This window comes from Bufo bufo, chromosome 8 (genome assembly GCF_905171765.1).
Source record: "Bufo bufo chromosome 8, aBufBuf1.1, whole genome shotgun sequence".
Classification (NCBI taxonomy): domain Eukaryota; kingdom Metazoa; phylum Chordata; class Amphibia; order Anura; family Bufonidae; genus Bufo; species Bufo bufo.
In genome coordinates, this window is record NC_053396.1 from 81,046,299 (window position 1) to 81,061,981 (window position 15,683).

Genomic DNA, 15,683 nt, shown 5'->3' on the forward strand with positions numbered 1-15,683 from the left:
TGGGTCAGACTGCCACTGCTTTCTACAGGTTCATATTCTGACCCACTAGATTCGTCAGATGAGGGTTCCCATTCCTCATCCGACTGGGTCAGAAGCCTGTAGGCCTCTTCAGAAGAATACCCCCTGTTTGCCATTTGGACTACTAAATTTAGGGGTATTCCCTGAGACTACCCAAGAAAAAAAGCAAGCCTGTCTTACAAAGGGGAGGCTAGCGAAGTACCGGAGGCCGCTGCGATTGATAAAAAATATCAAAACTGATTTTTTTTATCGCCGCAGTGCTTGTAAAGTGAAGTTTTTTGTCACTGCGGCGGGGCGGGTGTGGGTGAACGCACGTGTGGGCGACCGATCAGGCCTGATCGGGCAAACACTGCGTTTTGGGTGGAGGGCGAGCTAAGGTGACACTAATACAATTATAGATCTGACTGTGATCAGTTTTGATCACTTACAGATACTATAAAAGTACAAAAGCTGATTAGCGATACGCTAATCAGCGAATAAGTGACTGCGGTGCGGTGGGCTGGGCGCTAACCGACGCTAACTACCTAACCAAGGGACCTAAACTATCCTATTCCCTTACGTCCTACCAGCAGCACAGATGGGGTTAACTGCCCCTGTGGACTGGTAGGACCGGCGGAATTTTTAATGAGCCCAAGAACCAATAAGCGATCTTCAGCTCCCTGAAAGGGAGGAGATCGCCCCCCAGCCCACCGTGTTTTTTTCTGTCCTCTGGACAGGTGGACTGGCGTGAGGCTCCCATTTTAGGGAGCTGAAGTGTTTTTGAAGGGGGCTCTCTTGTTTCTTTTAAGAGACCGCCCTTTTTTGCTATTGTTTGCTTTTTAAAAAGCTTATTGCGGCTCTATATTTACTGGCGTACCTCGGGGGGGGTGACCTCCCTCCCCTCTTCCTCCGGCTCCGGTTTCGGAGGCTCAGCGGTACTCCGGTTGTTAGACGCCGCGCCAGCGCCGCCATCTTCCGGAAGTGACGCGCAGGTGCGCAACGTCACTTCCGGTTTCTCATATCTCCGAGCGGTGTTTTTTTTTCTAATCTCACCGCTCGGTTTTTTCTCTAGACCAGGTGCTTGGTCTGTTACGCCTGCACAGTCAGAGAGGCTAATATACAGCGGAGTCTATAATAAAGGCTCCATTAGATCTGGGCTTAGCTCTGAAGAGATCCCGCCCGGGGGGCGGAGCTTCCCCTTTTTAAACGCCCAGAGCCTGTCATTCAGTCTCTGGTTGCGTTGCTTTGACAAGCTAGCTCCAGAGTTCCCTGTGCTTGGCAGATATTCTTTGCTATTTGGTATTTTCTTCCAGCTTTATTTTCTTCAGTGCTGGTGGGCGCCCATATGGTTTTTTTCCACCTCACTATGTGTGTGTTAGGAGTATGACCTGTCTCTTTCTTGTTACAGTGATGGCTTCCCCTGGTTCGGATCAACAGCGGAAGTCCGGGGCCAAAAGGAAGCATTTGGCCTGTTACGATTGTAACACTCCTTTGGACGACAACTGCCCTTATTCAAGGTGTGAAAGTTGTCGCACACAGGCATCCACGGAACCCACGATGCAGGAGATGTTCCAGTGGACGAAGACCTACGTGGATGATTCCATAAAGGGAGTTGTGCGGCTTCTTAACGAGAGGCTACCAGGATCCTCCCAGACTCCCATGGAAGTGGCTGCACCAGTCGAGAGACCAACTCTCTGTTCGGTGGGGTCTTCTTCTGAGGAAGAAGAACTAACTTCTTGTTTTTTTCCTCCAGAGAAAACACAGAAGTTGCTGAAGTCCATCAGGTCGGGGGACCATGATGTTGACATGGGGGAGTCCTCCGATCCCGCCGGACGGACACAGCGTGTCTTTAGGGCGGATGAGACCCTTCTCTCTGTGATGCGCACAGAGTGGAGAAAGCCTGAAAAAGGTCCAGTCCTCACCAGGAAATTCAAGCTGATGTACCCGATGGCTAAACCCTTGGTGGAATCGTGGGGTTCCATTCCCAAAGTGGACATGGCGATAGCCAAGTTGTCCAGGCGCACTCTGGTCCCTGCAGACGATGGGTCTAGTCTGCAGGACCCTCTAGATCGAAGGGCAGAGTGCACCCTTAGAAGGGGTTACGCGGCGGCCGCTGCCTCCACATCGACATCTATTGCGGCCACTGAAGTAGCCTCCTTCCTACGCTCCAGGCTGAATCAGATCCAGACAGACGTGGACCAGAGCGTTTCCAGAGATGACATCTTGACCGCCTTCAAGTCAGTCAATCTGGCTATGGATTTTTTGTGTGATTCCACCCAGATGCAATTGAAACTGGCAGCCAAAACAATGGCTCTGGTTTCAGCTGCCCACAGACCACTATGGCTGAAGCCGTGGAATGCGGACAAGGCGTCCAAATTTAATTTATGTGGGCTCCCCTTCGAGCCGGATAGGCTGTTCGGGTCCAAATTGGATAAGATTATGGAGGGACTCTCCGACAAGAAAGGGAAGAGTTTCCCCCAGCAGCCCTTTCGGGGACACACCAGACAGGATCAAAGAGGCGGAGGCCGTTCAGGGCAGCAGGCTAGGCGCAGAGATTGGGGGGGGGGGGGCGTCTCGTAGATCCTCTAGATTTTCCCGTACCCCTCCCCCAGATTCCCATGGGGGGCCGTCTCTCCCACTTCAAACACATTTGGGCCCAGCAGATTGCAGACCCCTGGGTTCAGGGTATAGTTTCTGCCGGTTACCGGGTAGATCTCATCTCCCCCCCCCAGAGAGATTCATCGCCACGCGAAATTTCGGGTCTGCCAAACAAAAGATCCTAGAGTCTTACATTCAGGACTATATCTCCAAGGGAGCTCTGGAGGAGGTGCCGGCAGGGGAGAGAGGCCTAGAGATTTATTCTCCAGTATTCCTGGTTCCCAAGAAGACGGGAGATCTCCGGATGATCATCGATTTGAGATTCCTCAATCGATTTGTAAGGAAAACCAGGTTTCAGATGGAAACCATAAGGTCAGTCAGCCAGATCCTCAACCCGGGGGACGTCATGGCTACTCTGGACCTCAAGTATGCTTACCTTCACATCCCGATCCATTCCGCCTCCCGGAAGTTCCTCAGGATCGCGGTCCATATTTCAGGGGTTCGCAGGCACTTTCAGTTCGCCGCTCTTCCCTTCGGAATCTCTTCTGCCCCTCTCATCTTCACCAAGGTGGTGGTGTCGGTGGTGGCAGCTTTGAGACTTCAAGGACTGACTATTATTCCTTATCTGGACGATTGGCTTTTCATAGCCTCTTCAGTTCCGATACTTACCCACCATCTTCAGATCGCAATCTCCTTTCTCCACAGCCTGGGCTGGATTATCAACTGGCAGAAGTCGAATGTGAGCCCATCGACTTCAATCCATTATTTAGGATTCGTGGTCGACTCTGTGGAGATGTCCCTCCAGTTCACTCTAGAAAGGAGAGCGCGGATTCAGGACCTGGCAAGTCTCCATCCGGACTCTCATAAAGATGCTGGGGCTCATGTCAGCGGCTGCGGACGCAGTCCCTTGGGCGCTATGGCACCTCCGTCCCCTTCAGTCGGAGGTCTTACACTTATGGAACGGCAGCCCTGCGGGGCTAGATTCCCTGTGCTCCCTGTCCGGTCAAACCCGGAATTCCCTCAGATGGTGGTTCCAGCTACCAGCAGGGAAGTCTATAACCCAACCAGTTTGGCTCATGTTGACTACAGACGCGTCCCTTGTAGGCTGGGGCGCTCACCTGGACGGATCCCCAGTACAGGGATCTTGGTCCCCTCTGGAGCGGCGTCTCTCTTCCAATCTTCGCGAGATGTGAGCTATCCGGCTAGCCCTCCTTCACTTCGCCCCTCAGATCCGGGGCAAAGCAGTGAAAGTCCAGTCAGACAATATGACTGCGGTTCTCTACATAAACAAGCAGGGAGGCACAAAATCATTGCCCCTTCTGTCAGAGATCGGGGTAATTCTTCGGTGGGCAGAGACGAACCTTTCCCATCTATCTGCCACTCACATTCGAGGCTCCCTCAATATGATAGCGGACCGCTTAAGTCGAGGATTACCGACCATGGAGTGGTCTCTGCATCCGGAGATCTTCAGGCAGTTAGTTCACAGATGGGGTATGCCAGAGGTGGATCTCATGGCAACCAGGTTCAACGCCAAGGTGCTGAGGTTCTATTCCCTGTACAGGGAAGACAACCCCCTGGCGATAGATGCTCTGTCGATACCATGGAGGTTCAGGCTGGCTTACATCTTCCCTCCGTTTTCCATGATACCGAGGGTATTGACGAAAATCCGTCAGGATCAGGCCTCGGTAATAGCCATCATACCGTTCTGGCCCAGGAGATCCTGGTTTACCCAGCTCATTCAGATGAGTCGGGGACAATACTGGAGACTCCCCCCGGAGCAGACCCTGGTGTCGTGGGACACTCACCTCTGCCCAGATGTGCACAGGTTCAACCTGACAGCCTGGAGGTTGATCAGTCCCTTCCCAACATAGAAGGGCTTTCCGAGTCGGTCCTGAGAACTTTGTCGCATTCCAGAGCAGAGTCTACGAAGAAGGCCTACTCCAGGATCATGAGAATCTTCGTGTCATGGTGTGATTCCAAACAGGTGGCGTCTGCAGATCCGCCCCTTCCTGCGATATTGCAATTCCTTCAAGATGGATTAGATAAAGGTCTTTCTCCAGCTACCTTGAGAGTACAGATTTGTGCCATCTCGGCCTGTCTTAACAGGCCACATTCTCGGGACCCACTCATCAAACGCTTCCTGAAGGGAGCTGAAAGACTAAAGCCTACTATACTGAAACCTATTCCCCAGTGGGATCTTTCAGTAGTGCTCAGAGGGCTAGCATCTCCCCCCTTCGAGCCATTGGAGGAGGTGGAATTCAGAATTTTGACCTTAAAGGTGGTTTTTCTTCTGGCTGTAGCTTCAGCCAAAAGGATCTCTGAACTACAGGCTTTTTCTGCAATTCACCCTTACATCATCTTCTTGCAGGACAGAGTACTCGTGAAGTTTTTACCCTACTTCAGGCCTAAGGTTCCAACCTTCCAAAATATAAACCAGGTAATCTCTTTACCAGTTTTGTTTTCAGCCTCCTCCTCTGATACCTCAGCCAGACACCCGCTGGATATTTCGAGGTGCCTCCAGGTCTATGTGGATAGATCCAGAGAGTTCAGGATAGATGAGAATCTCCTCATCCTGTTTGCCGGTAAGTCTAAAGGCCGTAAAGCGTCTAAAGCTACCATTAGTCGCTGGATCAAGGAAGCCATTAGGGAGGCTTTCGTCTCCCAATCGCTAGATCCTCCAGAGTTTGTGAGGGCCCATTCTACTAGGGCTGTTTCCACCTCTGTTGCGGAGAGAAGACTTCTCCCCTTAGAGTTGATCTGTAAGGCGGATTCCTGGAGCTCTGAGTCAACCTTCATCTCCCATTATAGGATAGATGCCAGGGTGGCAGAGTTTCCGGCTTTTGGGCAGACAGTTCTTAGTTCTGCCAGGCATGAGGACCCTCCCTAGGGGATTCTCCTTGCTATCTCCCCATCTGTGCTGCTGGTAGGACGTAAGAAAATCGTTAATTTCTAACGATAATTTGTTTTCCCTTAGTCCTAACAGCAGCACACAAATATCCCACCCTAGGTACATTATTCTTGTTAAAGACACGGTGGGCTGGGGGGCGATCTCCTCCTTTTCAGGGAGCTGAAGATCGCTTATTGGTTCTTGGGCTCATTAAAAATTCTGCCGGTCCTACCAGTCCACAGGGGCAGTTAACCCCATCTGTGCTGCTGTTAGGACTAAGGGAAAACAAATTATCGTTAGAAATTAACGAAAACTATAAATCAATACCAGTGAAAAAAAAATGTGACAGTTTACACTGATCACTTTTTTCTCTTTCACTAGGTGATTGACAGGGGCGATCAAGGGGTTAATTGGGGTGATGGAGGGTGATCTGGGGGCTAAGTGGGGTGTTGGTGGCTACTCACAGTGATGTGTGCTCCTCTGCTGGAACCAACCGACGAAAAGGACCAGCAGAGGAGCACAGAGGCCATTTAACACATTATATTTATAAATATAATGTGTTAGGTGGCTTCTGATTCGATTTTTTGAAAATCATCAACCTGCCAGCGACGATCATTGGCTGGCAGGTTGATGACGAACTTGTCTTTTAAATTTTGCCGGCCCGCGATGCGCATGCGCGGGCCGGCTTTGCCCGAAATCTCGCGTCTCGCGAGGGGACGCACCGGCGCGTCCACCCAAAGTAACAGGACCGCCGCAAAGACGCAATCCTGCGTACGGCGGTCCTGAGCAGGTTAAAGGGTTTGTCTCACTTCAGTAAATGGCATTTATCATGTAGAGAAAGTTAATACAAGGCACTTACTAATGTATTGTGATTCTCCATATTGCCTCCTTTCCATGACATTATACACAGCACCTATCCGTGGTTATTACCACCGTGTAATCCAGCAGTGGTGGCCATGCTTACACATTATAGGGAAAGGCTGGAAGTGTGCATAGGTGTCACACCCGTGACAGGTGTTAGACATGAGTGATCGGACAGCCTCTTTTGGTTTCACTTTGTCTGTGTGTTGCTGGTATGTCCACACCTCCTGTTCAGGTGTGGATCATGTGACCTTTACCTCTCCCTATTTAGTCTGAATTTACCCATCACTCCTTGCTCTGGATAGCTTCATTTGGTTTTTGGAAGAGCTGGAGTGTGGTTCTTGTTGAAGTCCTGTTCATCCATCATCCTCAGAAGTTAAGTGTTCCGGTTGCTGTGTTTTGTATTCCCCCCCCCTCCCGGTTGTTTACTAGGCCTCAGCAAGATGCTGGTTCCTTCACCAGGGAAGGAACGGGTTGTCTCTGCCCTGTGATTACCTTTAGGGCATCCGAGGGTGACCAGTGTTTTCTAGGTTCCTGTGTATGGGCATCTCTACCATCGAGAAGTGCCCATACAGATAGGAGTTAGGGCCAGGAGCAGGGTTTTATAGGTGGTGACCCTTTTCCTTCCCTAGCGGTGAGGCCTAGTGTCTTTCCCCTTCCTTCTTGTTGTTTTTTGGTGTTCTCCCCTACTACATCCGTGACAATAGGCCAACACCTTTACCTATAGTGTGCAAGCACGGCTACCGCTGCTGGATTACACCGTGGTAATAACCACGTATACGTGCTGTCTATAATGTGATGGAAAGGATGCAATATGGACAATCACAATACATTGTAGTAAGTGCCTTGTATTAACTTTATCTGCATGATAAATGCCAGTTGCTGAAGTGAGACAACCCCTTTAACCCCTTTAAGTGTGCTACACTTAATAGGGTTAGGCATAAATGTCTTGGTGTGTGCATTCTGTGTTTCCTATGTGTGATTGGTGTGTGCTATATATGATCTATGTATCAGTATGTGCAGCATGTGACATATGCATCAGTGGCATGTGAGCCATGTATAAGTGTCTTGTGTCCGACATCTGTCCAATGAGTGATCGGTGTGCACTGCATGTGTCTAGTTTCTGACTGACTTAAAGGGAACCTGTCACCAGTTTTATGGTGTCCTAACTAAGGGCAACATAAATAAGTGACTGATTCTCTTCAAAATGCTGTGTCACTTTCTTTAATTGACCCAGTCAATCTGCCAACATCTTGTATTGAAAAGCTCCAGCTGATAATGATGTCATGAATATTCATGAGCTCCTGACTCTCCCCACCCACCTGCTGCTGAATGACAGTTTTTTTTCCATATGAATCAGCAGCAGGTGGGCAGGGGAGTGGCTATAGCTCTGAATTAAATATACGCTGGACTCAATGACATCACGCCGGACTCGAATCAGCTCATTAGCATGCGGCATGTGGCATCTTTGTGTGTATATTATGAGATAACCATCCTTCACACCAGTAAGTGAATACATCTAAGGCACTTTTTAGTAGTTAATGATTGTATATAATTAGTTAGATTATAATCAAATATCCACATGACAGGTTCCCTTTAAGTGCAAGATATCCATATATGTGTAAATTCTGCCACATGTATGTTTGTGCATTTTGCTGTGAATGTCTGCTATCATACTTCATCTTTAATATTTCTGTTATTACTGTAAGTGCTCATGAACACGACCATCGGATGTTTTGCAGCCCGCAAATTGCGGATCCGCAAAACATGGATACCAGGTGTATGCATTCCACATTATGCGGGACAGAACAGCCGGCCTCTAATAGAGCAGTCCTGTCCTTGTCTGCAATGCCGACAATAATAGGACATGTTCTATAATTTTGAAGAACGGCCATGCAGACATACAGACACAGAATGCACACAGAGTAATTTTTTTTGTGTGGCCCCATTGAAGTGAAGGGAAAACGGTACGGACATGGAAAAAAAATAAGTTTGTGTGCAGGAGCCCTAAGGTGGGCCCCCAGAATCAGTTACACTGGTGGACGCTAAGTACCCCAGTCCGACACTGTGCGAGCCTAATCTGAACCATTCTCTACATTCCTCTAATGAAAGGTATCTTGTACCATGCCTACCCCATTCTATCCCCAAGCCCAAAACAGGCTATTTTGCATGTTCTGTGGGACTTCAGGATGTCTCCATCGAGTTAGAGAAAAAAAAAAAAAAGAAGCTTTAGAATCATCCATCATCGCCTTCCATGTAGCAATAGATTCTTTTTATTTTATTTTACTGCAATAGGGAGTTTGACATATCTAGTATGAAGAAGCGCTGTCAGTGACCAAGAAGCCATTCTAACTCCTAATTAGAATATAAGATGGATTGCTGAATCCAGTCTATACAATGGCGAAAGATGCTACATAAATTACAGACTCTGATATTAGGCAAATTAATGCCCCCTTTATCCATTGGTAGCATTCGTTTCTCATATGCCATCTGAGGACTTTTCTTGCCCAAATCATTGTACTGAATGCAGAATACAGTTTGTTTTAAAGAAGTGGAATAGTCTACAATTGGTATAGTAGTCTCCCAAAGCTTACCATATTTATTAAGTGACAGCATCCAAGCAATGATAAAGGTAGCTTGGCCCTGTAAAGTTCCACAGAGATTTTATGGATTAACCCCTTAGTGACCACCCATACGTGTTTTTACTAAGGGGCCTTAGGCTTTTTTACGGCGGCCAAGTCTAAGTGTTGCCCTGCTCTAACAGCTCGGACAGGCAGGAGTGGAGATCTGGGCTGTTTAACACTTTACATGCCGTGGGCAATGGCGCCCGCCGCATGTAAAGTGCTGACAAAGGGAGCGGACTCCCTCTGTCTCCCATTGGCACCCCGCAAATACGATCGCAGGGTTCCGATGTGTGTGAAGGCTGCATGGGGTCTGATGTAAATGCCAGACCTGCCTTCAGTAATTTCCAGCAGGCTGTGCCTCTCTGGCGCAGCCTGCTGGTCAATGTTAGCATAGCATTTCCATTAAAATGCAATGCACTATAGGGATATAGTTATAGTCCCCTTGTGGGGACCTGCTCCTCACTGGTTTCACAGGAAAAGACCTGTGCTCCAGCGCGATAACGTTTTGCAAGTCCTGCTGCTTCCAGTCAATGGGTACATTCACTCCTCGCATTGCAGCATGTGCTAGCAAGGACCTGCGAAACGTCATCACGCAGGAGCACATGTCCTGTCCTGTGCATTCAGTGAGCAGAGAGTGTCCCCTACGGCATGATCAAATATATGAGGTGCTTTTTATTTTTTCTGTTTTGCGGGCAAGAATTAGCATTGTTACAGTGGGTCTGCAAAAAATAAATAAAAGGTGCAACACGGACGTCACATGGATGTCATCCATATTTTTTGCAGACCTCAAAATACATACGGTTGTGTGAATGCACCCTAAATATTACGGTGGGGGCAGAAGTATTTTGTGCTGCACTGTGCTATTTTGTTCTGCTGGGACAGCATTTTGTGCTAAACTTAGGTATTGGTGGCCCTGACTACTTCTGTTGCCCCTGCCTATGTGTGATGCCCTGCCTTCTGTCAATTTGGACCTAGCTACATGTGGTCACTTAGAGGACCTTTCACCGATTCTTACCCTATGAACTAAGTATACATACATGTGGAGCGGCGCCCGGGGATCTCACTGCACTTACTATTATCCCTGGGCGCCGCTCCGTTCTCCCGTTATGTCCTCCGGTATCTCCGTTCCCTAAGTTATGGTAGGCGGAGTCTGCCCTAACGCTGGCCAATCGCATTGCAGAGCTCACAGCCTGGGAGAAAATAACCTCCCAGGCTGTGAGCTCTGCGCTGCGATTGGCCAGCGCTAGAGCAGAACAAGGGCAGACTCCGCCTACCATAACTTAGTGACGGAAATCTCCGCCTACCATAACTTAGTGAGCGAAGATACCGGAGGGCATAACGGGAGAACGGAGTGGCGCCCAGGGATAATAGTAAGTGCAGTGAGATCCCCGGGCGCCGATCTACATGTCTGTATAGTTAGTTCATAGGGTAAGAATCGGTGAAAGGTCCTCTTTAAGTTTTTTTCCAGGGCCACTTTAAGTTCCCAGTCCGCCCCTGTTTATCTATGTGTGTGTTGGTGTGTGTGTGTGTGTCAACTGCGCACTGTCCTCAGTGCATGACCATAAGCAGTGGTGTGCAATATAATATGATGTGCTATAGTGCTCCTATTTTGTGTACACTACTGAGAGCATTACACCTTCTGGGGGCACTATAGGGAGCGTTATATCTACTGGGTGTATTATAGAGAGCATTATATCGACAGGGGCACTGTAGGGAGCATTATATCTACTGGGGGCACTATAAGGGACATTAGAACTACTAGGGGCTCTGCTAGGGACCTTATTGAGCTGCCTTTTTACTACTAGGGGTACTATAGGGAGAATTATATCTACCTGGTGCACTATAGGGAGCATTATATCTACTGGGGGCACTACAGGAAATATTATATCTTATGGGTGCACTATAGGTATCATCATATCTGCTGTGGGTGCTAGAGGGATCATTATAACTGCTGAGAGAACTATAAGGGGCATTATAACTACTGGAGACTCTACAGGGGGCCTTATGGAGGGACTGATTTTACTACTGGGTACACTTTAGGAGCCCTATTACTACTACGTCTTCGGAGGGGGTATTATTGTTATTGAACACAATATGGTAGGCACTACTATTAGTAGGAGCACTCTTGGAGAGAATTATTATTGGTGTGACTTTTGTGAGCACTTTGGGGACTATCTGTATGGCACTATTACTTTGTAAATATAGTAGAGGTGGGACGACGAATCCGTTGAATCCACAAATCCCTTGAATCTTGTTGGATTCGAAGGGATTCGTGGACTCGAATCCCGACCTCATTTACTAAATTCGAATCCGACTAATCCATGACAGCGGGGGACCGGTGCAGTCCCTGTATTCTAATGCACCGGCCCTGATCACCGTAGTATAATCTTATGATCTAACCTGAATTGTTAAGATATAATAATCCATCTGTATTACTTACATTACAACATTAAGTTCCGTGGCAGAGAGGAGGGAGGAGGCAGGCCGGGAGGATGAATGAAGCAGGCGGCACGGGCACGTGACGTAGTGAGTGACGCGCTGCCCGCCCGTCCTCCCTCCTCTCTGCTACGGAACTTAATGTTGTAATGTAAGTAATACAGATGGATTATTATATCTTAACAGCAGATTAGATCATAAGATTATACTACAGTGAGCGGGGCCGATGCATTTGGATACAGAGACTGCACCGGTCCCCACTGTCATTCCTAATCCAGATGCCGGCCCCCAGCCCCTGTATTGGGGGTCATTCACACTGCAGGGACACTGTTATGGGGGGAATCTGTGGATGGCACATAGCATAAGATGCTATATATGTATCATCCAGAGATCCCCCCCCATAACAGTGCCATCCACAGATCCCCCATAACAGTGCCATCCACAGATCCCCATAACAGTGCCATCCACAGATCCCCCATAACAGTGCCATCCTCAGATCCCCCCCATAACAGTGCCATCCTCAGATCCCCCCCATAACAGTGCGATCCACAGATCCCCTCCATAACAGTGCCATCCACAAATTCCCCCCCATAACAGTGCCCTCTACAGATCCCCCATAACAGTGCCATCCACAGATCCCCCCCCATAGCAGTGTCATCCACAGACCCCCCCCCATAAGTGTTTAGGTCACTTTGTTTCTTACACTGTTCACACAATTCTTATGTACAGGATTCGTAGGATTCGAGATTCAATAGATTCAAGAACCTTTTTGGATTCGGATTCTAAAAAAATTGGATTCGTCCCACCTCTAAAATATAGTATGTGGAGGCATTGGGCAGCACAGCAGGCACAGTATTGGGGGGAACACTGTTGGGACACAAGGAAGAACCTAACTTGTCTGTGTGGCAAACTCTGCAGAGACAATATATGGCTGAAAGAAATCATCATGTGTTGTCTGTGCCGAATGGAGAAGATGAGGAAGTGAATGTCTACATTAGAGGAGACATTATTGGATATAAGAGGTACTGTATGTAATACTCTATTCTCCTGTATGTATGATAGTGCTGAATGTCCATCCAAATATGCCTTTAGCAGGGATAGGGAGTTGGTTTAAAAATCTACCACATATGCATTGGGGCTTGTTCCCAAATCTTTTACGACCCTCTGTTGAATACATTGGTCTGTTGAATACAATGGTGAAGTTGGGAGCCGTCAGCTCCCTGCTTCACCACTCCCCGGCCTGCGCTCTCTGACCCCAACAGGCATGATTATGCCTGCTTAGGCCAGGGATGATGTGCTCTGTCTATTGGGGGAGCAGAGCTAGGCAAGTATTACTTTTTTTTTACTGTATGAGACCTGCCTGTCATACTTATGCACAGTAACTGTTTCACTACCTAGCTATGCATGTTGCTGCGATGCACAGTGATGTAAACCAAGATACACTCTTCCTGCAGGCCAGAATATATCAGATTTAATGCGCTTTGTGACTCTTTCAGAACAAAGCTATTTTTAAAAAAAAACATTCTGTGAAGTGTCCAAATAATTTTTTTTTAAAACTTTGCTCATCTCTAGCTATTAGGATCAAAGACAATCAGTCTAAATCAATTGGTTGATATGTCCGTAGGAAATCTAGTACCAGCACATCACTTCTGCTCAATTCTTAGCTGACTCACGACACCTCTTGACTTATCTTACACCTCATTCAGCCTGTTCTCATATCTGTCCAAGGATGTGATGTCACCCGTGAGCTAGGGAGGCTGTCACCAGACCCAGGCATTGTGGGGGCATTTTTAGAATTGGATAACCCCTTTAAGCTAATTTCACAGATTTTCAGGTTTTGCTTAAAATTCCTTTGGTTATATACTCAATCAATTACAATTTCTGTTATTGTTAACACACTGCTTTCACATGATAAAAGTGAGTTTGCTATTTCTCCAGCTGCAGTTTACTGAGGCACATGTACCCAGCATGGTGGCACATTTTCAGCTGTGGAGTGTACCCCTTTAAATGGGTTTTGCTGTTATACACCAGCAATCATCACCTTGGTTAGGCTACATACTCTTAAAAACAGATTAACTGTCAGTTTTTCATGGCCATTTTACATCAGTGTGTTCGTCCATTTTGAATCAGTTTTAATGCTTTTATGAGTTTAATTGGCTTTTGTTTAATGCCCCAATCCTTGCAGTGCCCTCAGTATGTATTATGTCCCCCTGCACAGTATTCTAAGTCTATATAATGTCATCAGCATAAATAATGCCCCAATAGTTATACTGACCCCATAGTGCCTTCAATATCTTTAATGTCTACCCCTTAGAAATAATACCCCCAGTTGTTCCCCTAGTTGAAATAATAGCCTCCAGCCTTACCCCCAATAGAGACCCTGGCAAAAAAAAAAAACCTTACCACAAGCAATCACGGGAACACTCAATCCGCATTGGAAGGGGTAGGAACTTATGCTCCCTGCGTGATCATGTGACGTCATGATGCTGTCAATGTCAGGTCCTTCTGCACCGTTCATGTAACTGTTTTTAATAGCCGTTAGACAGGTGCAATGGGCCATTAAAAAAGGCCTATTTATTTTGAATGAGGTCCGTTTGGCAGCCAACACAGACAAAAATAAGACATGTCTATTTTTTATGGCCACTATTCTCTAGTAGAGTTGAGCGGACACCTGGATGTTCGGGTTTGATGGGTTCGGCCGAACTTCACAAAAAAGTTTGAGTTCGGGACCCAAACTTGACCCCAAACCCGAAATCTATTGAAGTCAATGGGGACCCGAACCTTTGATCACTAAAATGGCTCTAAAAATGTCTTGGAAAGGGCTAGAGGGCTGCAAATGCCAGCATAATGTGGTTAAGAGCATGGTAAGTGCTCTGCAAACAAATGTGGATAGGGAAATGACTTAAAATAACATAAAATACGTAAAAATATAAAATTATGATCTTGATCTAGGAGGACGAGGTCCATATGGAGTAGGAGGTTGAGGAGGCGGTGGATGTGGCGGTGGAAGTTGCGGTGGAGGAGGAGGAGGTAGCCTACACTGGTTTTTTGTTTTAAATTTTATTTCTTATTTTTTAAATTGGGAAATATAACCTGTGATAACCTCCTCCAGCCGTGCTAAACACACGTTCAGACAATATACTAGCTGCAAGGCAGACCAGCACCTCCAAGGCGTAAAGGGCAAGCTCAGAGCATGTGCCAAATTTGGAGACCCAGAAGTTGAAGACCCGTCATTCAGTACGTGTAGGCATGTTGCTGAAATGCTGTCTCCTGCTAAGACATTCCATATAAGGCTACTTTCACACTAGCGTTCAGACGGATCCGCTCCTATAATGCAGACGTTTGGATCCGTTCAGAACGGATCCGTCTGCATTATAGCTTAGAAAAAATTCTAAGTGTGAAAGTAGTTCAGACGGATCCGTCCAGACTTTACATTGAAAGTCAATGGGGGGCGGATCCGTTTGAAGATTGAGCCATATTGTGTCATCTTCAAACGGATCCGTCCCCATTGACTTACATTGTAAGTCTGGACGGATCCGTTTGCCTCCGCACGGCCAGGCGGACACCCGAACGCTGCAAGCAGCGTTCGGGTGTCCGCTTGCTGAGCGGAGCGGAGGCTGAACGCTGCCAGACTGATGCATTCTGAGTGGATCCGCGTCCACTCAGAATGCATTAGGGCAGTACGGATGTGTTCGGGGCCGCTTGTGAGCCCCTTCAAACGGAGCTCACAAGCGGAGCCCCGAATGCTAGTGTGAAAGTAGCCTAAGCTGGTGGTGTTGGTTGTTGTGGTGTGCTGACAAAGCTTTTCCACATTTCAGCCATGCTAACCCTGCCTTCTGAGGTGCTGGTGGTGCCCCAGCTGCGTTGGTGACCTCTTCCTCCTCCTCTGCCTTCGCCTTGTGCTTCCACTGTGCCCCCGCTGTCAGGTGGGAATGCCACCAGCAGCGCGTCTACCAGCGTTCGCTTGTACTTGCGCATCTTACGATCAAGCTCCAGTGATGGAATTAAGGACGGTACGTTGTCCTTGTAATGGGGATCCAGTAGCGTGGCCACCCAGTAATCAGCACAACTTAGAATGTGGGCAACTAGACGGTCGTTGCGGAGACACTGCAGCATGTAATCGCTCATGTGTGCCAGGCTGCCCAGAGGCAACGACAAGCTGTCCTCTGTGGGAGGTGTATCGTCTGTGTCCTCTGTATCCCCCCAGCCACTCACCAGTGATGGCCATGAGCTGGTTTGGCTGCCACCCTGCTGTGAACACGGTTCTTCCTCCTCCTCCA